The sequence below is a fragment of the Leopardus geoffroyi genome, chromosome B2 (assembly GCF_018350155.1).
Source record: "Leopardus geoffroyi isolate Oge1 chromosome B2, O.geoffroyi_Oge1_pat1.0, whole genome shotgun sequence".
Classification (NCBI taxonomy): domain Eukaryota; kingdom Metazoa; phylum Chordata; class Mammalia; order Carnivora; family Felidae; genus Leopardus; species Leopardus geoffroyi.
In genome coordinates, this window is record NC_059332.1 from 87167231 (window position 1) to 87194663 (window position 27433).

At 38.5% G+C, this 27433-nt stretch overlaps 1 protein-coding gene across 2 annotated transcripts in view; it reads right to left on the reverse strand.

Moving 5' to 3' along the window:
• Positions 1-27433, reverse strand: part of GPR63 (G protein-coupled receptor 63) — a 52947-nt gene that overhangs the window by 15575 nt on the left and 9939 nt on the right. The gene's annotated exons all lie outside the window — the stretch shown is intronic.

The following is a 27433-nucleotide window of genomic DNA, read 5'->3' on the forward strand; positions in this document are numbered from 1 at the left end:
TTTGAATTTTATGGGTATGTTATTCTGACCCATTTATCAAATAGCTTGAAAATTTTATTTATTTCTGGTTTTGTAGTTGTTGTTGTTTCTTTCACACTAAACCAACATTGATCTTATTAGTGTATCACACTTTTCTTTACCCGTTTCCTGTATAAAAGTCCTTGAGGATGCAGGCTACCACCTATCTTCTCTATAACCTACCAGGCCCAACACAAAGCTATGTACTCGTGATGCTTAAAATGCAATACCCACTTGCAGCACGCTTTACCCATAGAGAAGAAGGTGAGCAGCAAACCAGCCAGATTATGGATCCTTTCAACAGGTGGGCACAGCAAGGACCTGGCTCAGACTTCTCAGGTCTCCCATCAGAGACCTCTGACCACTCCCAGTCCCAGCTCACTCTGAAGGCTGGCCTGGAGTCCACTGAGCCCAGACTACTGAGAAGAGTTGAGGAGCACCAACTTGAAACAATTACTACTCTAGTACTCCTCTGTACCTTAACGAGCAAAGTCAACACATAAATGGCTACTGGGAAAGACCAGGAGAGGACTAATAGAATAACCCAAGTGTTCTAGCAAATTCATAACTGACAGAGCAGAATATAAACAGGTGAGAATTTGAAATATTGGCCTTACTCAGACTGTCTGCTTCTGTCTTGAACAAAGTGTAAGTCTACAAGAAAGGAGAAAGGAGAGCTCTTATCTTGACTAACTGAGCATCTCTCTCCTATTCTGGGCCAGAGGCTCTACTAAAAGGAAAAAAGGTCTCACACCACTGTACTTTGTGATATTTGCCACACTCTTAGCCAAAAAAAAAAAAAAAAAAAAAAAATATTTTCACATGGCCCCAAAACCTCCCTCCCTTCACCCCTACCTTTCCTCTCATTAAGAAATTAAATGGAAAACTTCACCCCTACCTTCACCCCTACCTTTCCTCTCATTAAGAAATTAAATGGAAAACTAAGAGAGGAAAGAAATGATGTATCACACAAAATCCATATTCTTTGCCTAGATTAGACTCTGACTACACATCTAGAGATTCTAATTGGAAAAGAATGGTAAACAAAGAACACACCAGGATGGAAGCAAATATTCTCTGAGTATACTGCTGAGTTCTGTTAGGAAGTAGGTGGAACCAGAAATAAAGAACCAGGCAGTTCACCTAAGAGACAGCCCAAATTTCAACTTTATTTCATTAAAAACAAAAAGAGTAGTCACTTTCATTGGGCAACCTGCTTTATAACTAAAAAGAATAGTCCAGAGATAAATTTGTTTCACTATAACAATGTCTACATTTTTTTTTTTTGGCTGAATTCTGTTATTTTTGGTTTACCTGTAGGTACAGTAAAAGGAAGCTTTGAACAAACTAACCAAAAGAAAATATGTAACAATCAAGTGGAGAGGATGGGGTAGAGGAGGTCTTATTTAAAGTTTTTTATTTATCTTTTAATGTTTATTTATTTTTGAGAGGGGCAGGGGAGGGCCAAAGAGAGAGGGAGACAGAGAATCTGAAGTGGGCTCTGTGCTGTGAGAACAAAGTCCAGTGTGGGGCTCAAACCCACGTACCACAAGATCATGACCTGAGTCAAAGTAGGACGCTCAACGGACTGAGTCACTCAGGCACCCCTAGAATTATTTTTACAAAGAAAAAAATCATCACTGAACAAAATTTCACCTATTTTAGAGTATATCTAACTTAAAACCTATATGCAGTAAAGCTAAAGAAAAAAAATGTGTGCACAATTTAAATATGAACTATACGCAGTGTTCTATTTATAACACTGTTCCATTCCCAATATATTTCTAATTCCAACCAGAATATTCACCACAAAAAAGGATTTTTTTCACTAATGTTCAATTTAGTTCTTCTGTGGACATTTGGAAAATTAGATTAGTAAGCATGAGAATTTATTTGCATTCATGTTACTTTTCCCCACAAATACTGAGAAATTAAACTAAATGTCAGCAAGGGTCTGTTTCAGAGAAGAATATTCTAAGTGACATCTGATGACAATTAAAACTGAAATTCGAGTAGCGAGAAAGGTTAGCATTTAATAGAAAAGTAAATTAATTATAATTACGAACCAGGAAAATATATTTTTAAGTGGTTAATAGAAGATTAACCGAAGGAACCTTTCTAGAAATACAAAAAGCAAAAAAAAAAAAAAAAAAAAGATGAGCCCCACTGGTGACAGGTTTTGTTCATATTCCTTTTGTCTCTTATTTCTAATTCTTATTCCTTGGCTCACATTCGTTAGGTCATTGTTCTACCGAGAATCTTTACCTGCCTTGAAACTATTATTGGGGAAAATGCAGGCCAATTTAATTTCATCAGCCTTTTTGAATAGTTCACAGATATGCTATTTAACTACCACCGATGTTTCTCACAATGGTATTTGACTGAAAATTCAACATTTGGAAGGAAATACCAAGTCTTATTAAATAGTGAACCTGGAATCTCAAATCATACTGCCTAGATCTATAACTGCTTAGTTAAAACTTGAATATCTCCTCTTATCACCTATAAATTATTTGCACAGGGCAAGAGTGAAAATAAGTTTTGTTTTCATAAGGGACTATATTGGACATTCAGATTGAAATCCACATGCTAATTAAAAGCAATATAATCTAGTCTGATTTTGAAAAACACAGGTTTTTAAAAAAGGTTTAAAAGCTTGGTTCTTTTCTTTGGTGCCATTAGCAATCTCCTCCTTGCTTGCTCCAATTACTCCCTGATGCAGATACCTGCCAAATGTCTTTCAATGGTCCAAACCTTACTTCTGAATTTCAGCCTCAAGTACCCAACTGCTCATTTAACATCTCCACATGGATATCTCAAAAACACTTCAAACTGTGCACGTCCAATTACATGTGGGGTAGGGGTACAGTACCCTGGGTGGCTCAGTAGGTTGAGCATCCGATTTGGGCTTAGGTCATGATCTCGTGGTTTATGAGTTTGAGCCCCACATTGGGCTCATTGCTGTCAGCCTGTCAGCATCCTCTGTACCCGCCCTCTACCCCTCCCCTGCTTGTGCTCTCCCATAAATAAATAAATATCTTTTTAAAAAAAGATTTAGAAATGTGGGGTAAATATTACTGCACATCAGTGTTCCCATGCTCAGTGACAATTGCCACCCATCTGGTTATACATGCCAGAAACAAGAGTCACCTTGACATCTACCTCCCTCAGCTATAATTGTCAATTTTGACTCCTAAATATTGTTCCTATCAAGCCACTTGTCTCAAACTCCTCTGCCATTATCCTGGTCCAAACTATCAACAACTCTCACAAGGTAGGACTTTTTGCCTGGGTTATTCACAACTGGATTCCCAACACCTACAACTGAGCTACCACACAGTTGGCGTTCAGTAAACTTTTGCCAAATAATAAACAGCCTCCTGCTACCACCTACCCCCATTCCCTGTTCAATTCACAAATTCTTACTCTTCCATTACAAGAGGAACCTTCTCTTGGTCCCATGACCAAGCTATCCACCACCCCCATTCTGTTGTCTCGTTTCAAAATGAACTTCTCTGTGACAACCCTCAGTCAGCAGTCAATTTACAGGTATCCACGGCATCCTTTGATTCATGCCTGTGCCCAACCCTGCCATGCCCCTGCCCCAACTAGAGAGCAAATTCCATGAAGGTAGAGGTGTGACATTTTTGGGTCAGCACGGTATCCTTGAACCCAGTTAAGAGCCTGGCATATAGTATATATTCAATAAAAAGCTACTGAGTCATTAAGTTAAAAAAATTCTGACATATTCATAAACCAATGTCGCCTCTTATGCCGTTATGACATCCTTAAAAGAAGAGTTTATTCAAATGCATTGCCTTTAGAGTTCTTTACTGAAACATTTTGTATATCTTGTCTATTTTGGACGCAAGCTAGAGATTAGCATAGGAATACACAGAGAACAGATGAAATCAAGTACCTACTTGGATCCAAACCTTAGGGCAGTCATCTGTCCTGTAAGTAATGAGCTGGAGAATCTCTATAGTCTGAATGGCCCAACGTGATAGTATTAGGAGGTGGGGTCTTTGAGAAATGATTAGGTCATGATGGTGGAGCCCCCGTGAATGGCATTCATACCCTTACAAAAGAGGCCCAACAAAGCTCACTTGCCATGAGAGGATATAGTGACAAGCTGGCAATCCACAACCTGGAGGGCCCCCCAACCCAACCATGCTGGCACAGTGAACTTGGGACTTCCCATCTCCAGATCTGTGAGAAGTAAGCCACCCAGTAAATGGTATTTTGTTATAGCAGCACAAACAGACTAAGATGAGAAAAAATAGAGGAACACAATTATATTAAACCCATAGTCTAGAAATTATGTGAAAGGAGGTATTAGGTTCATAAACTAGAGGACTATGAATCTAAGATTAAAACCTGAGCAGTAATAAAAATAAAACATTATAGTAAAAATCAGAGCACCATAAAACTCTCACAGAGTATAAATGGGCAACTAGGGAAAGAGAACAGGGTTGAGAGTAGTTGGGAAAATGTTTTTGACTCAGTTTGCATGCCTCTCTATCTTCACTCCCGCCCCTGCCACCTGTACCTCCATAAATCCCTTCGACCTCAGCTGTTTGCCCAAATCTGACCCTGCAGAAACCACAGAGGTTCCAGCTCCTCCAACCACCCAACTCATATCACCTACCGTGTTGTGGGGCATGGGATTTGCTTCCCACTGGCTGCCCAGAGTAGCCCCTTAACCCCAATCCAAGGGTGAAGGTAAAACAAACCCCCATGGGGTGAACTTCAGCCTGAGAGACATAGAAGATGAAAAAGACGTCTCTCCCCCTTATGCCCCTAAATGACCACCAGGCCCAGGGAGAGTTCTTTAAAGCCCATCTAGAAGGTAATTCACTTAATGAAGTCATTAACACACCACCTTGCATTTGCTTTTCAACTTCCTCCCTGTCTCACTTTCCTATCCACTCCCCCCCCCACCTTGCTACCCTAGGATTGCACTTCTCAATATAGCATTCCAGGGGCACCTGAGTGGCTGTCAGTTAGGCGTCTGACTCTTGGTTTCAGCTCAGGTCATAATCTCACATTTGTGAGTTCAAGCCCCATGTCAGGCTCTGCACTGACAGCGTGGAGTCTGCTTGGGATTCATTCTCTCTCTCGCGCGCGCGCGCGCGCGCGTGCGCTCGCTCTCTCTCTGCCCCTCCCCCACTTGTGATCTCTTTCTGTGTCTCTTTCTCTCAAAAATAAATGAACATTAAAATATGTATACTCCTTTGCATCAGGCAATGGTGTCTAGAAAACCCCAGCTAAGAAACACAAAAGCACTGAAAAAGAGATACTAATCTAAAATACTACTGCCACTACTTTTCATCCTAATTGCAGTTAATGGCCACACCATCCATTTACTTCAACCTAAAACCTGGAAGTCAAACACTGTTTCTTCTTATCCTTCTATCAGCACACCAAATCACTCTACACTGCCAATTCTGCCCCCCAAATAGTTCTTTGTTTTCTCTCCTCCTTACCCCTCATATCATGTCTCCCGTCCACGTAGGAGCCTCCTAAATGATCTTGTCCTTCCTTTTTATTATATTTTTATTTTAATTCCAGTATTATTAGCATTCAGTGTTGTATTAATTTCAGTTGTGTAACAGTGATTCAACAATCCTACATACTATTCAGTGCTCATCAAGATAAGTGTACTCTTAATCCCCTTGACCTATTTCACCCATCCCCCTACCACCCACCTCCCGTTTGGTAACCATCAGCTTTCTCTGTAGTTAACAGTCTGGTTTTTGGTTTGTCTTTTTTCCCTCTGTTCATTTGTTTTGTTTCTTAAATCCCACATATGAATGAAATCATACAGTTTTTGTCTTTCTCTGGCTTATTTCACTTAGCATTATACTCTCTAGATCCATTCAAGTTGCTACAAATGACAGTATTACTTCCTTTTTATGGCCAAATAATATTCGTGTGTGTGTATGTGTGTGTATATTCTATTGTGTGTGTATATACACGTATACGTACACATATACATACATACATATGTATATATACATACATCCATATTTCGATGGACACTTCAGCTGTTTCCATAATTTCACTATTGTAAATACTGTTGCAATAAATAAACATAGGGGTGCATATATCCTTTCAAATTAGTGTCTTCGTATTCTTTGGGTAAATACCCAGTAGTGCAATTACTGGATCATATGGTAGTTCTATTTTTAATTTTTTGAGGAAAAAACTTAAAAAATTAATTTAAAAAAATTTTTTTAATTTGATTTTTTGAGGAACCTCCATACTGTTTTCCAGAGTGGCTGCACCAGTTTGCAATCCCACCAACAGTGCAAGAGGGTTCCTTTTTCCCCCCACATCCTCACCAACACTTGTTGTTTCCTGTGTTTTTTATTTTAGTCATGACAGGTGTGAGGCAATATCTTGTGTTTTTGATTTGCATTTCTCTGATGATGAGTGATGTTAAGCATCTTTTCATGTGCCTTTTGGCCACCACGTCTTCTTTGGAAAAATGTCTATTCATATATTCTGGTCATTTTTTATTGGATTTGTGGGTTTTTTTGCGTTGAGTTGTATAAAGTTCTTTATATATTTTGGATACTAACTCTTTATCAGCTATATCATTTGTAAATATCTTCTCCCATTCCGTAGGTTGCCTTTTAGGCTTGGTTGTTTCCTTTGCTGTGCAGAAGCCCTTTATTTTGATGTTGTCCTCCCTTTTTAAATTCACCTACCAACTGTGGCCAGGTGAATAATTGTTCTAAAAAATCACAATCCTAATCATTTAAACACCTGATGGATTCAACTACCGCAATAGTGGTCAACCTTTTTTTTTTCTCCTCAACAAACCTGAGGAATCCAACATACTCATAATTGATAACAATTCAGGAGCTAAGGGAGTACATTAGGATGGTCACTCAAAAACTGTTTATCAGAATTTGTAAAGGACGCTTGAGTAATTAAGACAAGCTTCCTTCCTCTCTGCTCTCCCAGATTATATTATATCCACTTGTTTTTCTTTTTTGTTGTTATTGTTTTTGACTAGTACCTCTTCTCCCATCATTTGATAAGGACAGGGTTCCTGAGCCATGGAGGTAGTCGTGTGACTACCAAGCACTCCATCTTCATGCAGTGACTGGTCCGAGAATGGGCCCATGACACCTGCTGGTCCCTCTACTTAAGAGGACTTCTACATTTCTATGTCAGGTCACTCTTATACACTCTAACACTTCCTTTAAGAAATCATTCTCTCCAGGAATTCTTCTCAAGGCTGCAACCTGGACTAAGCACTCCCTCTTTATAGTCCAACTATATTCTATGCACACCTGAAGGTTAGCATTCTGTTTCAGTCACAGTATCTCCCCAAGAGCAAGGAACCTGTTAGGAAGATTTATCAGGCTTTTAATTAAGGCCAGAGAGTGAGGGAAGACTGATTTTAAAAAGTAAATTGGGATTCCTCTGGAGGCAATACATTCTGTTATGGGTGCCTGGGTGGCTCGGTCAGCTGGGCGTCTGACTTCGGCTCAGGTCATGATCTCACAGTTTGTGAGTTCAAGCCCCAAGTCGAGCTCTGTGCTGACAACCAGGAGCCTGGAGCCTGCTTCAGATTCTGTGTCTCCCTCTCTCTGCCCCTCCCCCACTAATGCTCTGTCTCTCTCTCTCTCTCTCTCAAAAATGAATAAACATTAAAAAATTTTAATTAATTAAAAAAATACATTCTGTTACATATAACTACCAAGTAAAATACCCATCTCTATGAATCCCTTTAATAAAGTAACAGAACTGTCTTACACTTTTCAAGATTTAGAGATAATTTTATACTTAGAGGGGAAAAAAAGGTACCAAAAAAGAACATTTCCTTTTCTTAATCATCTACTTTTACTTACCATTTCCATATATATCAAATGCTGACAACTCTTTAAGGATCTTTCAACTTAAATAACCAATATTTAGGGACCTAGTTAACTCAATAAGACATGATTCAGTCACTTTAAGTGTTATTTATGAAGACTTTAAAAACATAGAGAATTGCTTATAATGTAAAATCATAAAAATTGCTTTCACAGCATAATTATAACTGTTTTACACACACACACACACACACACACACACACACACACGCTCAAGGGAAATAATCACCCAAATGCTGACAGTAATATGTAAACGGTGGTAGCAATGTGGGCCTTTTCTTTTCTTATTGCATTTTTAACGTGCTTTTATTATTTCTATGAGAAGTAAAAATAATTAAATTGAACCCCACAGAGTAACTTCAACGTATTGAAGAGAGCACAAAGCCATGCCTCAATGAAATTCTAATACAGTAAAACCTCAGCCTATAAGAATTATTCATTATAGCCAAGTAACCCAGCTCAACTGAGGTTAGTGAATGAACTTCACCATCTTTTCGACATATTTCAACAAGTACTATTCACTTTCCTAGCCTCTTTAGTTACACTGCCGTGTTGTTAAAGATGCAGATCAGCGGGCGCCTGGGTGGCGCAGTCGGTTAAGCGTCCGACTTCAGCCAGGTCACGATCTCACGGTCCGTGAGTTCGAGCCCCGCGTCGGGCTCTGGGCTGATGGCTCAGAGCCTGGAGCCTGTTTCCGATTCTGTGTCTCCCTCTCTCTCTGCCCCTCCCCCATTCATGCTCTGTCTCTCTCTGTCCCAAAAATAAATAAACGTTGAAAAAAAAAAAAAAAAAAAAAAAAAAAAGATGCAGATCAGATGTGCAGGACACAGGGCTGAAGACCCAGCTTTGTGGCTGCTCTGCTACTGTTCACCTTGAGAGCTCCCAGAAGACTGCAGAAAGACAGGTCCTGAATGGGTTGCTTTCCTTATAGTGGGACAGATGGTGGTCCCTGGGAGTTAGTGAACTGTATGTGAAGCCCACACTGAGGGACACATTTCAAGGAGGCTCCCACCGTGTGCTTTTTCAGGCTAAAGCAGAGAAGAGCAGGTAGCTAGCTATTCCGCCCCAGCCTCCACCACCCCAGGGAGCTATTCCAACATCTGCTTTTGATTGCTCCTCTTGGTGGAAGTGTCTTCAGCCTCTACCCTCACCAGTGCTGCTACTTCCTTCAGCAGGCTGCTGATGGTCTGGGAAGGACTTCTCCAGAACACTGGCTATCTCTCCTCTTTCCTCCTTTTCCTGTGTCGTCTTCTGTCTCCTATCATTTCACTCATACTGTTTGATTTGAATAAAAGGCTAAGCCTTTAGTATGAAGCCATTTGCTATCCTGTCCGTTCTATATGAAATACGAAATGAAAAGCTGGCAAGTCTGTAATATTACCTAGGAACTTGCTACTCAAAGGGCAGTGTGTGGACCAGCAGCACCTGCATCACCTGTGGGCTTGTTAGGAATGCAGAACATCAGGCTCCAGATCTACTCAATGACAATCTGCATTTTAACAAGATCTTGAGATGGAAAAACAGAGATGTTAGTAAGGCCTCTCTGAGCATATTTTTATACAGTTTTGACTTTTGAACCATTTAAATATTTTATATATTAAAAAAAGTACTAAATTGGTGGGATAAGTATGTCAACTCTCAAAATTTAACACACACAAAAATAAATGAACCTGAACCTATATGCCAAATTGATAAGCACAGTGAAGAACTTATCTTTTGAATATAGTACTCTATTGTATGCCCTTAGAACACCCTGTATTTTAAGGGAAAAAAAAAAAAACACCTGCAAAGAAACTCTGGACTTTAATTAGCATAATTGTTGTTAGTAATGATAATGATATTTGGTAAAATTATTTTGTATATGTAACAAAGAATAAAGCATTTGGGGGCACCTGGGTGGCTCAGTCGGTTAAGTGGCCAACTCTTGATTTCAGCTCAGGTCATGATTTCACAGTTTCGTGGGTTCAAATCCCGTGTTGGGCTCTATGCTGTCAGTGAAGAGCCTGCTTGGGATTCTTTCTCTTTCTCTCTCTCTCTCTCTCTCTCCACCACCCCCCCCCCCCCGCCCTTCCCCAGTTCGTTCAAGCTCGCACTTTCTCTAAACAGATAGATAGACTTAAAAACTAAGTCATTTGTATATTTACAATACACAAATTATAAATTTATATATAGGTGCCCTCCCCACCTAGCTCTATCCACACTGAAGGGGTCTAGAAGCCCCCATACTCCAGACACAATGAGCACATTCAAGTCTTAGTTTCCAAACACCACTGAACATCAAAAGAAACCAAAGCTCCTTAGAAAGGTGGCTGACCCCAGGTCCAAGATAGGAAAAGTATGAGACGAGGCTGAAGTGCCTCAGAGAAGTGTTCAAGACTAATGAGGACCTGACAACCTCACTTCCATCTCTAAAAGCTTTGAGGATCTTTTCTTTACACTTAGTGTCCTTAAATTTCTTAATAATTAGTCTGAACTTGAAGTTATCTTCTTCCATTCCGATGGGCCCTCAGAACTTGTCACTCTGAAGATTCAGATTATGCCTCTGAGCACAAAATAAGTTTCTATTATTAATTTGATCTTTTCAACTCTTCATTAACTCTGTCATATCTTTTGGAATTCTAAGTATGTGGTCATTGGGATCAACTTGACTAAGCCTATCTCTGCTCTTCTTCCAAGTTTCCAGCCTCTCTTCTTGTACTGCATTGTATGGGATTGCCTTATAGGTCTTTCAAATTTTCCATTGCACTGTTTTAATTTCAGCAAACAAATGTCTGATTTTCAAGAGTTCTTCCTTATTCTTGAACTGTTCCCATTTTGCTGCATCCTGTTATTGTTCAGACGTCATCTTCTTGAAACGCCCCTCAAGTTTTCTTTTATGTATTCTCCTCTATTTCTTAATTAATCACTGTTTCTCCCAGGAACATTTGTTCTGTTTATGTTACCACTCTTGTACTGCTGTTTCTTTTCATGTATCTAATGCATGTTTCTGAGTAAAGGACAGGGTAACTTTTTCCTCTACGACTGCTGTTGGGTTTCCTCTGTTTTTCTGTGGTCTCTCATAATAAAGCAGCTGGCAGAGAGTGCTCTATGTGGAGAGGCTGGACTCCTCAAAAGACTGATTTCCTTTTAAGGTAAGCAGGGTGTGGGCTTTCAAACACCAAGAAGACAAGGGCTTTGTTTGGGGCAAATGCACTGCCCTTATCAGCTCCAAATGTCCACCAGGCAGTTCCTTTGATTTCTTGAGAAAATAAGACTCTAGTTTTCAACTCAGGGGTAAAATGATGGGCTGCTCTATTCCACACAGTAGGGTTGCAGGTAGAGGAAAAACAGTACAAGTGTGGGGTACAGCCTAACTATTCATTCCACCTCCTCCATTCATTGTACTTAGCACCATCAATCTTTCTTTTAAAATACCTATTATGACCAATGGAAGTCTGCACAAAACAAAACGTGATGAACTTTTCCTTTTTTTTTTTTAATTTTTTTTTTCAACGTTTATTTATTTTTGGGACAGAGAGAGACAGAGCATGAACGGGGGAGGGGCAGAGAGAGAGGGAGACACAGAATTGGAAACAGGCTCCAGGCTCTGAGCCATCAGCCCAGAGCCCGACGCGGAGCTCGAACTCACGGACCGCGAGATCGTGACCTGGCTGAAGTCGGACGCTTAACCGACTGCGCCACCCAGGCGCCCCCGTGATGAACTTTTCAAAACTCCTCAGGGGTAAAAGTATTCTTAATATTCATGCTAACAAATTACTGAACCCATCTGCTTTTATTCTTTTTCTTTTTAGAAATCTGTAAAATTTGAGATGGAGAGAAAAATCACTCTGCCATAAAAAAACATTTCATTTCTCATTTTATAGTACACATTCTTGAGTATCCCCTACAAGTTTGTTTTACCTTTAAGATGTCTTCTCTTCTTCGGCTTATCTCTGGGCAGTAGCTATGGTTTTTTTTAATATAAGTGTGAACATTAAGGCAAACATGTGAGCATCTGTATAAGTCTACCAGATACTCAATTTGTATTAAAACAAAGCCTTATGTGAAGATTGGCACTAGCTCAAATGTAGGATATAAAATAAAATTATTGTAAAAATTCAACGAAAAAAGACAACTCTGGTATTATTTATGCTAATTCAAAGTAAATAAAACATATTTTATGCACAATGACATCCAATGGTACTCAGAAAATAATCCAGACTTCTCTGACCTCCAACTTTCTACCTGAAATATAGATATATTTATAGATATATTTATAGATATGTATGCCAATTATTTATATATATGTGTGTGTGTGTATATATATATATGCATATATATATATACACACACACACACACACACACACACACACACACACACACACATATATATATATATATATTTCCAGCCAAAGGAGAAGATGTATGGTGTTCTGGAGTGCTGCATGAAAGTACTTTCTGCCCGAGTCACATTCCTCTTCCCTTTGGTCTCCTTCCTGACAGTGGAGAACACCGCAGAAACCACTCTTGTGAGAACATTTCTCTGCAGGCTGTCAAGAGAGGAGCTAAAAGTAAATATCTCCACCACTCTGATATTGCTACTGATCAACAGCAGCCATGTGAATCCGTGCCAGCTTCAGAGTTGCCAAGTCTTATCCCGCTAAATTTGTCTGCGCCTGCTTCCCTTACTTGCAGGCCATCATTTATCACTCAGCAATGCTGTCGCTAGCCCCATCTCTAGTCCTATCACCTTTATTAACTAATTAATGTCGGCTTTGTTTACTTCTACATATCAAATACTTAACTAGTGCTTACATATCAGCAGAAACCCTTCCAGAGCTTCACAAATATGAAGTAATTAACAACTTCAGAAGATAGCATCATAACCGTTCTCAATGACAGATGAGGAAGCTGAGCTACAAACCAGGCCACTTGCCCAAGGTCGCACAGCTATGAACAGCAGCGCTAGGATTAGCACCTAGGTAACCTGGCTCTAGACTGTGAATCACCATCCCATTAGGGACGGGGGAGAAAGTCTTATTCTAGCATACGAGAAAAAATTTAAGACGTGCAACTACAGCTACCATTTCTTAAACACCCACCATGTACCAGACCTTCAATATATTATTGCTAATCCTGACAAACCACCTTCCCCATTGTGAAGAAAAGTAAACCAAGGATCAGAGCTTGACATGCATCCGATCACATAAACAGTGGGAAAGCTGAAATTGGAACCCAGGGCACCCCAGCTCCAAAGTTCCTGCTCTTTACAAAATGCTTTGCTGCCTCCCTCATCATCCGAGGAAAGAGAAAGAGACTTTTATTCCATTTAATACAGCAATCTGTAATGTTAAAAATGCCGTCCCTAGATTTGGCCTATGCTCCTGGTCGAACGCCTTGAGGATTTTATTTTTAGAACAGCCTTTCCCAAAGGCTTCTATTTTTCTTCAGAACACCATTCCCTGAGGGCCAGACTCAGCATGAGAGCAGACACTATGTTTTATGCAGAGTTGATGAAATGACCAAAAAAAAAAAAAAGGTAGGGCAGTAACTAAAACAGGGACATTTCTGGGAGCAAAATCCTAACTTCCACAATTAAAAAAGCCAAAGTATCCCTGACATGGCAAGGAAAATTCCACTTTCTCTCATCCTCAGACACTAGTTTCATAATGTTGACTAAAAATTAAACTGTCTGATTTCCTCAAATCTAAACACTTGGTTAGAGTTGGATAAACTCTGTGAATGGAAAATGCTTTAGATTTTTAAAATTTTTTATGGGCATGCTTTGGAACTCTGCAGCCAGTCTAAAAATCACTTACCCTTAAATTCTTTCAAAATGCAACTGGTAAAGTTGCCATTCAGCATTTATACGACACTTCCAGGAATGACACTAATTTAACTTCATGGGAGGAAGGTAAGACGTTTAATTCCTCTTTTATATGTGGGGAGGTTTATGAAGAGATACTTATCCCCAGGGAATGTGATATATCACAAAGGACAATCTGATCCTAAGTTAGTGATTTGGATGGATGTGACAAAAAAGTTAATGACTCGGGGTGCCTGGGTGGCTCAGTCGGTTAAGCGTCCGACTTCAGCTCAGATCACAATCTCACGGTCCGTGAGTTCGAGCCCCGCGTCGGGCTCTGGGCTGATGGCTCAGAGCCTGGAGCCTGCTTCCGATTCTGTGTCTCCCTCTCTCTCTGCCCCTCCCCCATTCATGCTCTGTCTCTCTCTGTCTCAAAAATAAATAAACGTTAAAAAAAAAAAAAAAGTTAATGACTCAAAAATGGGATGCCTCACAATCTAGACTTGAGGCCATGCTCCTAGATGATATAGTACAAACCAGTAACTGAAGAGATTAGATTTTTCACAGTGATTAATCACTGAACACAGCATGACATAGGGAGCAATCTTCTAGAGCTCCTGGCTCCTATCTCTACATGACTGTTTAATACAATCTGCTTCATGTTAATATGGGCTGTACTGTGCACCAGATACCAAGAAAGGACACAAAAGGAGATACAACTGCTGCCTTCAAAAGTCTTGAAATATTATAAAGAATGGAAAGGACAATTATTAAGTCCATTAAGGCAATAACCCTTTATCTTCAGATGTATGAATTTTTGTTAATACCAACCATGTTATACAGTTCTTGAAAGTCAGTAAGAAGAGAGGATCTGGGGGAAGGGATGGGCGAAATAGGTGAAGGGAATTAAAGAGTACACTTAACATCATGAGCACTGAGCAAGGTACAGAATTGTTGAATCACTATTATTGTAAGCCTAAAACTAATATAACACTGTATGTTAACTATACTGAAATTAAAATTAAAAACTTAATAAAATTTAAAAACTTTAAAAAAAATAAATGAGAAATAACGGAGAGTAGTAAATAAATCATAAATATAAGATGCAAAAAGATCAAGCATCATTTCAGTGTTCAATCTCGCTAAAATTGAAATTAAAAGAAAATTACAATGTTATTTTTGCCTAACAAATTTTCAAAGGTTTAAAAAAGATGAAAATAAGTCTAGGGAACTGATACTCCACCAGTTAATGCAACCTTACAGTATTTCAGCAGGCTATATCAACATTCTTAAAAATATCCCCAGGGACTTCCTTTCCCGGAAGAGAAAGACAAGCTTGTGGTAGACCAATGCTCTCACCAAGAACAACTGAAAAAGCTGGATAATTTTTCTTTAAACTTCTTTGGGGGTGCCTGGGTGACTCAGTCGACTGAGCATCTGACTCCTGATTTCGGCTCAGGTCATGATTCCAGAGCATCGTGCTCTGTGATGAGCGTGGAGCCTGCTTAAGATTCATTCTCCATCTCTCTCTCTCTCTCTCTCTCTCTCCCTCTGTCTCTCTCTCTCCCCCTCTGCTCCTCTCCCTCCTCTGGCGCTCTCTGTCTCCCTCTAATATAAAAAATAAAATAAGTAACTAAAAACTTCTTTGAAGGCATCTAAGAGTTACCAAAGCAAGGAGAACTTGAGAGGTCAAGATCTCAGAGAGAAGGAAGCACAGAGAAACATGAAGTAGCTCTGCATTTGATGATACTTTTCCTCTGAGGTCTGAGCCGGTTCTAAAATGCCAGCTCAGAGGCTTTCTCAAGGCAGTTGAGAGGCAAAAATCCTGAAAAGTGGCAGCTGAAAGGCTTAAAAGCAGCTGAGAAGCTTAAAGTTGAGTAATAGAGGCAGCTGGGAGGCTGAGAAGCTGAGCAGAGCATGGTCTGTACTAGCGTCCTGCAGCTGGAAGCTGGTGTTCAGGGCTCATGGGAGGGTGGTGGAACGACTTCCAAAGGACTTCATTCTCAGACGAGGCATGGACAGGAAATTGAAGGGCTCTCCTAACAACCAAACACCAACCTAATTGGCTCAAGTTTGGGTTTCTTAATTAAGTTTCCAAATGAAGTTTATTTTTTAAGACACAAATGGAACATCAAAAGCACTAGCTATGAAGAAAAGATTGATAAATTGACCAAAACGGATCACTATGGAAATGAAAAGGCAGGTCAAAAGGAAAAAGACATTTGCAATCACATAACTGACAAAGGACTCATACCCTGAATATATGTACATATTTTTAATGCTGATGAATTTTTATGAAAAACACAAACACATCCAGGTGAGAAATGAGCATAGGAACTAAATAAAAACTTCACAAAGAAAGATACCCAAATAGCCACACACACAACAAAACAGGTGCAGTCCCTCATTATTCACCACGGAAATGCAAACAAACAAAACAAAACACAAAAAAGGCCAATCTAACAAAATGGCTAAAATTAAAAAGACAGAAAACAATGACTACTGGTCACGACGAGGTGCAAATGGAACTCTCATTCATTGCTGTTGGGAGTGGAAATTGGTAACCGTCTGTGGAAAACTGGTACCATTTATGGTAAATTTGCAGTTATGCCTGCTCTATATAACCCAGCAATCCCACTCCTGAGTATACGCTGAACAGAAATGTTCACATTTCTGTACTACAAGTACAAGTATATTCCTAATGGCACTATTTGAAATAGCCAAATATTAGAACAGACATGTCCATCAATTGTGGCACTGATTAAAAAAAAAAAAGTAGCACTGACAAATGTGGTATATTCATATAATGAAATACTGTACAACCATGAAAATGAACAAGCTACTGCAACATACCACATGGATGAATCTCACAAATAAAATACTGAGCAAAAGACATGGACACAAAAATGTATATACAGTATTACTCCATTTACATAAAATTCAAAAACAGGCAAAATGAATCTTTGGTGTTGGTATTACTGCTTACCTTTGGGGAAGAGTACAATTAATGACTGGGAAGGACCTTCTAGGAGGTTCTGGGGTTCCTAGGATGATGGGCCATCTGTGGTGGTTATACACATGTATTCACTTTTTCAAATTTCACTGAGCTATGCCCTTGATTTGTACATCTTCCTGCTTATATGTAATATTTTTTAACTTTGTTAAAAATAAATTACAAGTTTGTAGAAATTTTACTTCTCAGGATCCATTCTTAAATTTTTTTTAACGTTTATTCATTATTGAGAGACAGAGAGAGACACAGTGTGAGCAGGGGAGGGGCAGAGAGAGAGGGAGACACAGAATCTGAAGCAGGCTCCAGGTTCCGAACTGTCAGCACAGAGCCCGACACGGGGCTCGAATCCACAAACCGCGAGATTATGACCTGAGCCAAAGTCGGACACTCAACCGACTGAGCCACCCAGGCGCCTCTCTCAGGATCCATTCTTACGAAATATTTTTAAATACCCTTTAAAAGTTCAAGTAATTAAAGTATATATAAAATCTTCCAGACCTTGGGTTAGGCAAAGAATTCATAGATATGACACCAAAACAGCAAAACTCAAAAATTTTGCACTTCAGATAACATAATTAAGAAAACAAAAAGCCAAGAAACAGACTGAAAGTATATGCAAAACTCCTATCAAATAGAAGACCTGTACCCAGAATGTGCAAAGAACCCTCATAACTTAATAATATTCAAATCCATTTGAGAAAGGAACAAAAGAGATGAATAGACAGATCAACAAAGTAGATATACAAATACCTAGTAAGTGTGTGAAAAGATGTTTAACATCACTGTCATTAGGGAAATGTATATTAAAAATGCACTGAGGGGCACCTGGGTGGCTCAATTGGTTGAACATTCAACTTCGGCTCAGGTCATGATCTCATGGTTTGTGAGTTCGAGCCGCGTCAGGCTCTGTGCTGACAGCTCAGAGCCTGGAGCCTGCTTTGGATTCTGTGTCTCCCTCTCTCTCTGTCCCTCCCCTGCTCGCTCATGCTCTGTCTCTGTCTAAAAAATAAATAAAACATTAAGAAAAATTTTTTTTAATGCACTGAGGGGGCACCTGGGTGACTCAGTTGTTTAAGCGTCTGACTTCGGCTCAGAGCATGATCTCGCGGTTCGTGTATTCGAGCCCCCATTGGGCTCTGTGCTGATAGCTCAAAGTCTGGAGCCTGTTTCAGATTCTGTGTCTCCCTCTCTCTCTGCCCCTTCCCTGCTCACACTCTGTCTCTCAAAAATAAATAAAAATCAAAAAAAAACCTCACTGAAATATTTCATATCCACTAGAATGACTATAATAAATGACAGACAATAACAAATGTTGGTAAGGATATGGAGAAATAGGAACCCTCATATACTGCTGGTAGGAATGTAAAATGGTGGAACCATTTTGGTAAACAATTTGGTAGTTTCTCAAGTAGTCCAACATAAAACTCCCATACAACTCAGCAATTCCATTCCTAGGTATCAACCCAAGAGAAAGGAAATATGTGTTCAGACACAGACTTGCATGTGAACATTCACAGTGGCATTATTCTTAATAGCACAAAGCTGGAAACAGCCTAAATGTCCATCAGCTGAAGAATGGATGGACAAAATGTATATATCCCTACAATGGAATACTGTTCAGCAATGAATAGGAATAAAGTACAGATATTGCTACGTTGTTAAGGATGAGCCTCAAAATATACTAAGGTAAGCAAATCAGTCACAAGAAACCACATAATACATAATTTCAATCATATGAATTATTCAGAAGAGTCAATTACTTGTATAGAGAAAGAAAGTAGATTAGCAGTTGCCTGGGATTAAGGATGGGAGGGGAGATTAACTGTAAATGAGTGTGAGGGATCTTACCTGGGGTTAGAAAATGTTCAAAAATCAATTATGGTGATGGTTGTACCACTTGGCAAAATTACTGAACACCACTGAACTATGCATTTGAAATGGCTGAATTTTATGAAATGTTAAATATATCTCAATAAAGCTGCTGGGATGCCGGGGTGGCTCAGTCGGTTAGGTGTCCGACTTCAGCACAGGTCATGATCTCATGTTTCGTGAGTTTGAGCCCCGCATCAGGCTTGTGCTGACAGCTTGGAGCCTGGAGTCTGCTTCATATTCTGTGTCTCCCCCTTTCTCTCTCTCTCTCTCTCTCTCTCTCAAAAATAAGCAAACATTTTAAAAAAATAAAACTGTTAAAAAATTTCATGTACATGATAGCAAGAAAATAAAGCCAACCTATTCAGATTAAGGAAACAGTTTGAGCTAATTATGTGCTTTATATCATAGAATGCTATACAGCCATTAAAACTATTTCTGAAGAGTATTTAATGACATAAGAAAATATTATGCAAACATGTTGAGTGAAGGAAACAGACAAAGCTGTTTATACAGTATGCTCTTGCTACGTTTTTTTTTTTTTTTTTTAATTCTTAAAAGGGACTGGAAGGAAACACATCAAAATATCAATACATGTCTCTGACCAGTAAGTTTCTTAGCAATACTTTTTCTTTGTATTTTCTGTATTTTTATGTATTTTCCAAATCTTGCCAAATGAGATTTCCTACATTCAAGAAAAAATTCTGCTTAAACATTTTCACATAACAGTTATTTTCAATGATCATAAGATATTTCTTTTTAAAAAAAAACTCTATTCCATAGGAAAGACATTACGGAAGCAAAATAAGCATCCTTCTATCTCATGATGCCTACTGGCCATAGCTAAAACATAATACAATATTTGAAAATTTAGAAACTGGTGACCAGAGGAATTAATCAAGTGTACCATCCTATTCCATTATTATGCAAGAAATGTACTCCCATTGATCCTTGAAGGGTATAACAGACTTATGAGAATAGAATTTGTTATCCCCAAAACCATAAATTTTAAATATGATCATTTATCTAGTCACTACTTTTTAAAGTACCCCATATTTCCTCCAATTATTTACCTACTAAAAAAATTTAAAAATTAAAAAATTAAAGAACACACACGCACACACACACACAAGCAAAAAAACAAAAAACCAGTGCCTACTTTTTCATATTAATCTCTATATCACCATTCTGGTTCCCAGAAACATTCCCTGGGAATCAATGCAATTTAAAGCAAAAAAAAAAAAAAAAAAAAAGCCAAAAACAACAACAAATAAACAAACCCTGCTTATTTTTATTTTCATGCTAACTCAAGAGTTTTTAATTTTTTTTTAACATTTATTCATTTTTGAGAGACACAATGTGTGTAGGGGAGTGGCAGAGAGAGAGGGAGACACAGAATCCAAAACAGGCTCCAGGCTCTGAGCTGTCAATATAGAACCTGACATGGGACTCGAACTCACGGACCCCGAGATCATGACCTGAGCTGAAGTCGGGATGCTTAACTGACTGAGCCACCCAGGCACCTCAAGAGTTTTTTCTTTTAATCCCACTTTAGCATCATCTGAATTTCTGGGTACAACTCAGCTATACTCCACTCTTTAAACCTGTTCTCTTAAAATACTGTTTTAATGTTTATTTATTTTTGAGAGAGACAGACAGACCATGAGCAGGGAAGGGGCAGAGACAGAGGGAGACACAGAATCCAAAGCAGGCTCCAGGCTCTGAGCTGTCAGCACAGAGGCACCCAGGTGCCCCTAAACCTGTTCTCTTAAGTAACGCTCTACGCATCCTATCTGCATGAGAATTAGAATTAATTTTTCATTAACAGACACAAAGTTAGCACGATGAGAGTTTGTTTCCAAAGCCTTCAAATAAATTTATCTAATCAAAACTGATGTTTTCTACTATCGTACTGGTATTTCTTCTCCACCGCCTCTTACTGCAAATGATTTGGCTTGTCCTTTGGAAGGAATAAAAAGTCAGGGCCACCATAAGTGTCCAACTGAGCAACTTCCATACTCTTCCTCCAGATGCCAACCATGTTCACCTTAGCAGTGAACCTGGTTCACTTATAGTACTTGGTTGCTATTTACAAACTGTGTGTCACAGGGCAGATTACCTCATCTCTTGGTTCCTCAGAAAAATGGAGATCATGATAATACACCTTAGTTCACGAAGCTGTTGTAAGCGTTACATTGAGACAGAAAATGTAAAGTACTGACGCATTATCAGTGCTCAATAAATACGAGCTCGCAGTTCAATTCAGGCCAGAAAAGAAAACCATGTCCTCTACAACGCCAGCACTGCAGTGACATTTGGGATGCTACTCCATTACCCTTGCAAATGACTGTCTTCTCTTTCTCACCCCAAACTGAACTTAAATCTGTTTCTCACTTCAAGAGTCTGCACTATGATTTTGACATACCTCTGTTTCTCTCCCTCTGACCTTCTCCACTCCAGCATCTGCCCCCTTTATTCAGAACGGTGACTTAATAGTCTTTTTTCAGAACAAAAGGGATACATACAGCTTCTCTTGTTCTTTCGTTGCTTCAAACATGATGGAAGTCTATATATTCCTTCCTAGACCTTTCAGAAACAGTCCACTACAACCATGCCCATTTTATTCCCCCATCTCTAAGCGCAACGGAAGTATAGCCTATTTCTTTTTCGTAACAACATGATTTGTGACTGTGACTATGACTGCCCCTGAGAGCTCAAGCCAAATCAGTTCAACACAAATGTCTAGGGCATCAACCATGTGCCAGGTCCTGTGCTAGATTCATATGACATGCTACCTGTCTACTAAAAATAAGTGGGGACAAATATGCTTAGGTCGTAGTCTCCTTATTCCTACACATCTGGACAATGTCACTGCCTAAGATGGTTCAAACGTGATCTCTTGATGTAAGACAGTTTATGAGACTCCCTACCCCACCACTTTACTACCTCACCTCACCTGCAACAACTAAACATATGTTCTCTTACGGTATCATAGAAATTTCACAGAATGTAGAATCAGAAGACCTTAATGATATCACAAGAGATCTCAAATAATCTCTTGATTATATATGTATAGTGGTCAACTGTATCTTTTCTTTTTTTAAAGAAGGCTGCTCAAATCACTGGCCCCTTGATCCTGTCATATGGAAATTAATTAATTACCATAGCAAATTCCAATGATGAACATACAGGAAAATATGCAATTACTAAGCTAGAAGATAACACAGGAGTAACAGCACCAAATTAAAGATCATTCTGTTGTTAGTATGCCATTTCAAAATAAGATTGCTGTAGAGCAGTGTTGACTCATCCTCAGAAATAATGGCAAATCTGTTTGACCTTGATTCACTGCCATGATCAAAATAATTCTGGTTAACTTGGGAAGATTACGAAAAATCTAAAGGTCATACTTAAAATACTTAGAGTCAAAAATCTATGAAGACTTTAATTTTAGTATTCAAAGGAGCCACCAGACAAAGACGAACAAAATGTCAATAGAGTCATTCCATGCCAACTGAAATTACCTTCACTTGCATATTTTGCCCTGATGCGCAGTCTTCCACCATGCTACCCATGCATTTTAAACATCTTATTTTTAAGTAATCTCTACACCCAATGCAGGGCTCAAACCCACAACCCCAAAATCAAGAGTTGTATATTCCACCGACAGCCAGCCAGGTAGCCCACTACCCATGTATTTTATATAAATCTTTGACATATAATTTTCAATTTGACTTATAAATTTCTTTAAATCAATTTCCTTCTTTCCTTTAACAAATAATTATTAAGCACCTGCTCTAAACCAGCTTCTAAGCATAGCATACAATGGAGAACAAAACAGATCTCCTGATCTTACGTAACACAAGTCTTAGTGTGGTGACTCATTGTGATGGACAGGGACACAGGGTGCCTGGTTTAAATGTTATTTCTAGGTGTGTCTGTGATGGTGTTTCTGGATAATATTAGCATCTGAATTGGTAGAGTAAAGAGACTACTCTCCCCAGTGTGGTTGAGCATTATCCAATCTATGCAAAGCCTAAACAAAACAAAAAGGCAGAAGAAGGGGGATGTTGCACTCTGCCTGACTGTGCTGAAACACCAACCTGCTTTCTACCCTCAACTGATACTTATATCACTGGCCCTAACTTCCCTGGGTCTCCAAGCTTGCAGATGGCAGATCATAGGACATCTCCGCCTATAGAATCATATGAGCCAATTCCTCATAATAAATCACATGTATCTCCTACTGTCTGTTTCCCTGGAGAACCCTGACTTATACCAAGCACACACAAACATAAAATAAACAACCAAAGGATTCTGTGTGCTGTGAAGGAAAACTCAGGACTCTCAAAGAGAAGAAAACAGAGAAAACATCATTTCTCATCTATATGCATAGACTTGCCATAGTCTCTAAATCTCATGCTCTGTATTAGTATGCTACTATCCACAATAACGAGCCCAAAAGTACTAGGCTAAAGACCAGTATAATTTGGTTTTAAAGTTATAGTTTATGTTGTATTCAGTTTTATTTTTGGTGGGTGAGGTGGGAGAAAATAGGTCATAGACAGTTAAAAATTAAAATAAAATAAAATAAAATAAAAAATAAAATACAAATAAATGAAGACTAAAAGTGGGAATCTTTCATTGCAAGAATAAATAAAACTTTATGAAATGCACATGGTCCTAAAAAAAGTTTTCTAAAAACAAATTTTTGACAAATAATTTTTAATTCATAAAAATGGTTCTTGAAACCTCAGTAAGTGAAGGATTCCACTAAATGTTACCCTAAAGCAGAATGCATGCATAAAAATAATTATCTCCTCTAACCTAACCTTATTTCCATTTCTGTTATTTCTAAATTTAAATTTTCAATCAGGTTTGCTGTACTTCCAACAATGGGAAAGGATCATTCTAAGTAAAAAGTGTTCCACAACTGGCATTCTAAATTCAAAGTACTGCATATCACCTCCCAACCCCACCCTGCTCTCCCCTCCTACACCACAAATCATGCCTCAGCAAACAAATCTTTTAAAGAAAATCTGCAATATTCATTTTGAACCTTTAGAAATTAAAGAAAAACAAAATCAAGGTGATAAAATAGTTGCATTCTAAACACCAAAGAACAATTCCTCATCATGCACCACAAAATCACAGGGAGAAAGGATTTGGGTTGAGGCTGTGGTGTTTGTTCATTAGTGGGCTACCCACTGACTTTACCAGTGATGCTGCTAGTGATGCTCTAGTACTCTGCTCAAAGATCAAAGCATCAGTAAAAGCCTTACAAGTTTACAAAGTGCCCATGCAACTGACATACGGCTGGTAAGACCAAGTGCCCATGGGGACTTCACTAGCCAAATGTCAACTGCACACACAATAGTCGAAATTGCAATTCCTAGATTGCCTCTTACACAAAAAAAGGGAGGATGGAGAGCACTAAATGTTGCTGTACAAACGTCATTGCTTATACTTACGTGGGGTTTTTCCAATTGTATTATAGTTTATTCACGTCCACTTCTCATTTGATTTCCCCTATAGCAGATACAGCGTTATAATGGAGTGATGCCAGAAAGTGGTGTGTGTGTGTGTGTGTGTGTGTGATCTATATTCAATAAGGGCAAGAACCACTGCACCAAAAGGGCCCAAATGTAGTTTGCCTAATGGTTGATTAAACAAATGTAAAAATTCTTCTTATATGCAGAATACATATTATGCTGGAACTGAGTAGAATGCGCAGAATTTAACATAGATTCTAGAAGGGACAGCATTCAGTGAAATGATCAATCCAAGTCTCAAGTTTATATTAGATAAACAGAAAACTCCCCTTCGACAGGGCCACACACTAAATGGATGCTTTATGTAATGTGGGTTTTCATATGAGTGTTCTGTCTATTCATTACAAAAAATTACCAGAAAGATCTTTTCCTGGAATTTTATTACAATTTAGAATCTAGATATGAACAAAGACCTTAGCAGAATAAGATTCTAATATTCAAGCTTCAGAAATCATTTCCATACTGGTGCCTTGCTATGCAAGATGAGGAAAATTAATAGGATAAAAAATGGACTTTAAAACTCAAAATGCAAAAGAAAAATTATTTCATAAAAAGAGCAGAGAAAATAGTAAAAGCTAAGTTTATGACATGGGTAATTAGCACCTGATGAATGGAATAATTATCCAAAGGTATTCAAGTTAATTACTTAGGCCTTTTTTTTTTGGCTTCATTTTATCACTGTATCTAAGTTTTTATACCTAATCCACAGTAACTGAGCATAGAGAAATAAATTCTGACGTTCTTAAACTCCTTCTATTTTAACTGTTCATCACAACCAAGGCTGTACCCACGCATGTAACCTACGTAGGGTTAAAGGGGAAAAAATGAGTATGTTATAACAAAAGAGAAAACTATACGCTTCTTAAAATATTTACCAAGATGTAACCATTTGAAATAATCATAGAATAATTACTCCTTTTCAGAAGTGAGCCCCCCAGAAGAACCCTGCAGCTTGCCATCTTTCACTTGCTGCTTTTGAGAGCATAAATAAGGGCAATGCAGACCATGGGTAGCTTTTAAACTTTCCCTACTACCATTTTAAAGGCAGATATCTGAAGCAACAGAAAGCTAAATGTGACTGGCAGTGTTTTTCAAGTTCAAAGATGTAACCAGGTGTAACCAAATAATTGAAAAAATAAGATGCCTGCACTAACTCCCTAAAGAACAAAACCAAGACTAAATACTAAGGGAAGGTAAACGAGATGAAGTTTATGGCTTAGGAAGAGAAAGTGCTAATACCAATATTTCAAATTTATCAGCAGAGGAAAATAAACTATAAAATTGGAGTTAAAATGGGAAAAAATAAGAGGCTTGCCATCATATGCTGACATATTAGTGTCTGCTTTTTCTTTTCAAAAGCAAACACCCTATAGTTAGTAGCTAAGGTTTGCATATTAATCTGAAAAACAAAGATATCCTATTTTGGACATGCCTACAATCTCAGAAACAAAGCAGTTTCTTCAGTACAGTCAGATTTAAATTGAATTTTGAGTTGGGATTATAGCATTATAATATTTGTCAGAAAACCCCAACAGCAACCAAGCTTCAAAGGACTACATTTGCTGTATGTTTGAAATGAATAAAAAATTCCTCCATGCCAAAAGGACAAAGAAAAAGAAAACTGCAGGTCTTGAGTCTGGTGCTAGATGGATGATTTCCCCAAAGGATTTGTAACTACCAATTAGTACTGAAATTTCTTTTTTAATTAAAAAATAAATAAAATAAAACCTTCAAGGAGAAATCGGATTTAAAATGTGTCCAGGTCAAGAGAGTGGCCAAGCTAGTCGCAGAAGCAAAATACATTTCCCCTCTGGAGGAACCCACCTTCAACCCAGGCCTGATACAAGTACCACAGATAAAATTCCAAAGAAAATGAGCAGCTCATAGTCAAAAATCATAACCTTAAAATGATAAAAGCAACATTAGTGATTAAGAAGCTGGGAGTGGGGGTTGGGGGGGGGCAGACAGAAACCGACCCACCAAATGACTTTAGTTATAGATGTTATTAGAATATAAAATAAAAAATTGTTGATATTATGAGTAGGAGATAAGCAAATATGAAAAAGAATCAAATAAGGTTCTAGAAATACAAATACAATAACCAATATTAAGGGGCGCCTGGGTGGCGCAGTCGGTTAAGCGTCCGACTTCAGCCAGGTCACGATCTCGCGGTCCGTGAGTTCGAGCCCCGTGTCGGGCTCTGGGCTGATGGCTCAGAGCCTGGAGCCTGTTTCCGATTCTGTGTCTCCCTCTCTCTCTGCCCCTCCCCCGTTCATGCTCTGTCTCTCTCTGTCCCAAAAATAAATAAACGTTGAAAAAAAAAAAAAATTAAAAAAAAAAAAAAAAACAAAATCAGCAAAGTGAAATATTAGACACAGCTGAAATGAATTAGTAAACTGCAAATAGAAACATTAGTTTTCCCAAATGTAATCAAGACATTAAAGGGGTAAGAAACAAGGAAGATAATACAGAAGGCCTAACAAGCATCCAGTTAAGGTTCCAAAAGGAGATCTTTAAATTAATAGAGAGGAAATATTCAAAAGATAAGAAACAGAACTTTTCAGAATTCCTAAAGATGCTAGTTCCCAAATGTAATCTGTCTAATGCCAAGCAGATTTTTAATTCATATGCAGAAATATCATACTGAAAATTCAGAAACAAGAGAGAGCAAGTAGGAGAATATCTTTAAGAAGAAAAGAGAATACCTGAGTATCTTTAAAAGATCTTAGATGGTACCAGAGGGGAAGACAAATTTCCCTACAAAGGAAAAAAAATTCACTTGACTGCTTACTTCTCAATCGCAACAGTACAATTCTGAAGACAATGAAAGTATATTTCTTGATGTGCACAAAGAAAATAACTGCCAAATTCAAATTCAATACCACGGAGTCTTTCCAGAACCAAGGTGGAATAAAAGGATTATCACACAAAAATCTGTCTCTTTCTTCTCTCACACACACACCCTCAATAAAGGAAAAGAAAAGCATATACTTCAGGCAGAAAAAAAGTGATTCCCACATAGAAGGTCTGACATCCAGGAAGGAATGGTAAGGACAGATACAAATACATGGTTTAACACCTTTATGTTAACAACAATTAACATTTAACTTAAAAGAGAAAAAAAATAGGCTAGAACTAAAATACTCATCAGCAAAAACACATAAGTTGGAAATGAGTATCATTAGGAGTTAAAAAATTCTAAGGAATTTGCATGTTTTTAAAAGAAGAATGAGGGCCTCTGGGTGGCTCAGTCAGTTAAATGTCTGACTCTTGATCCTGGCTCAGGTCATGATGTCAAGTTCATG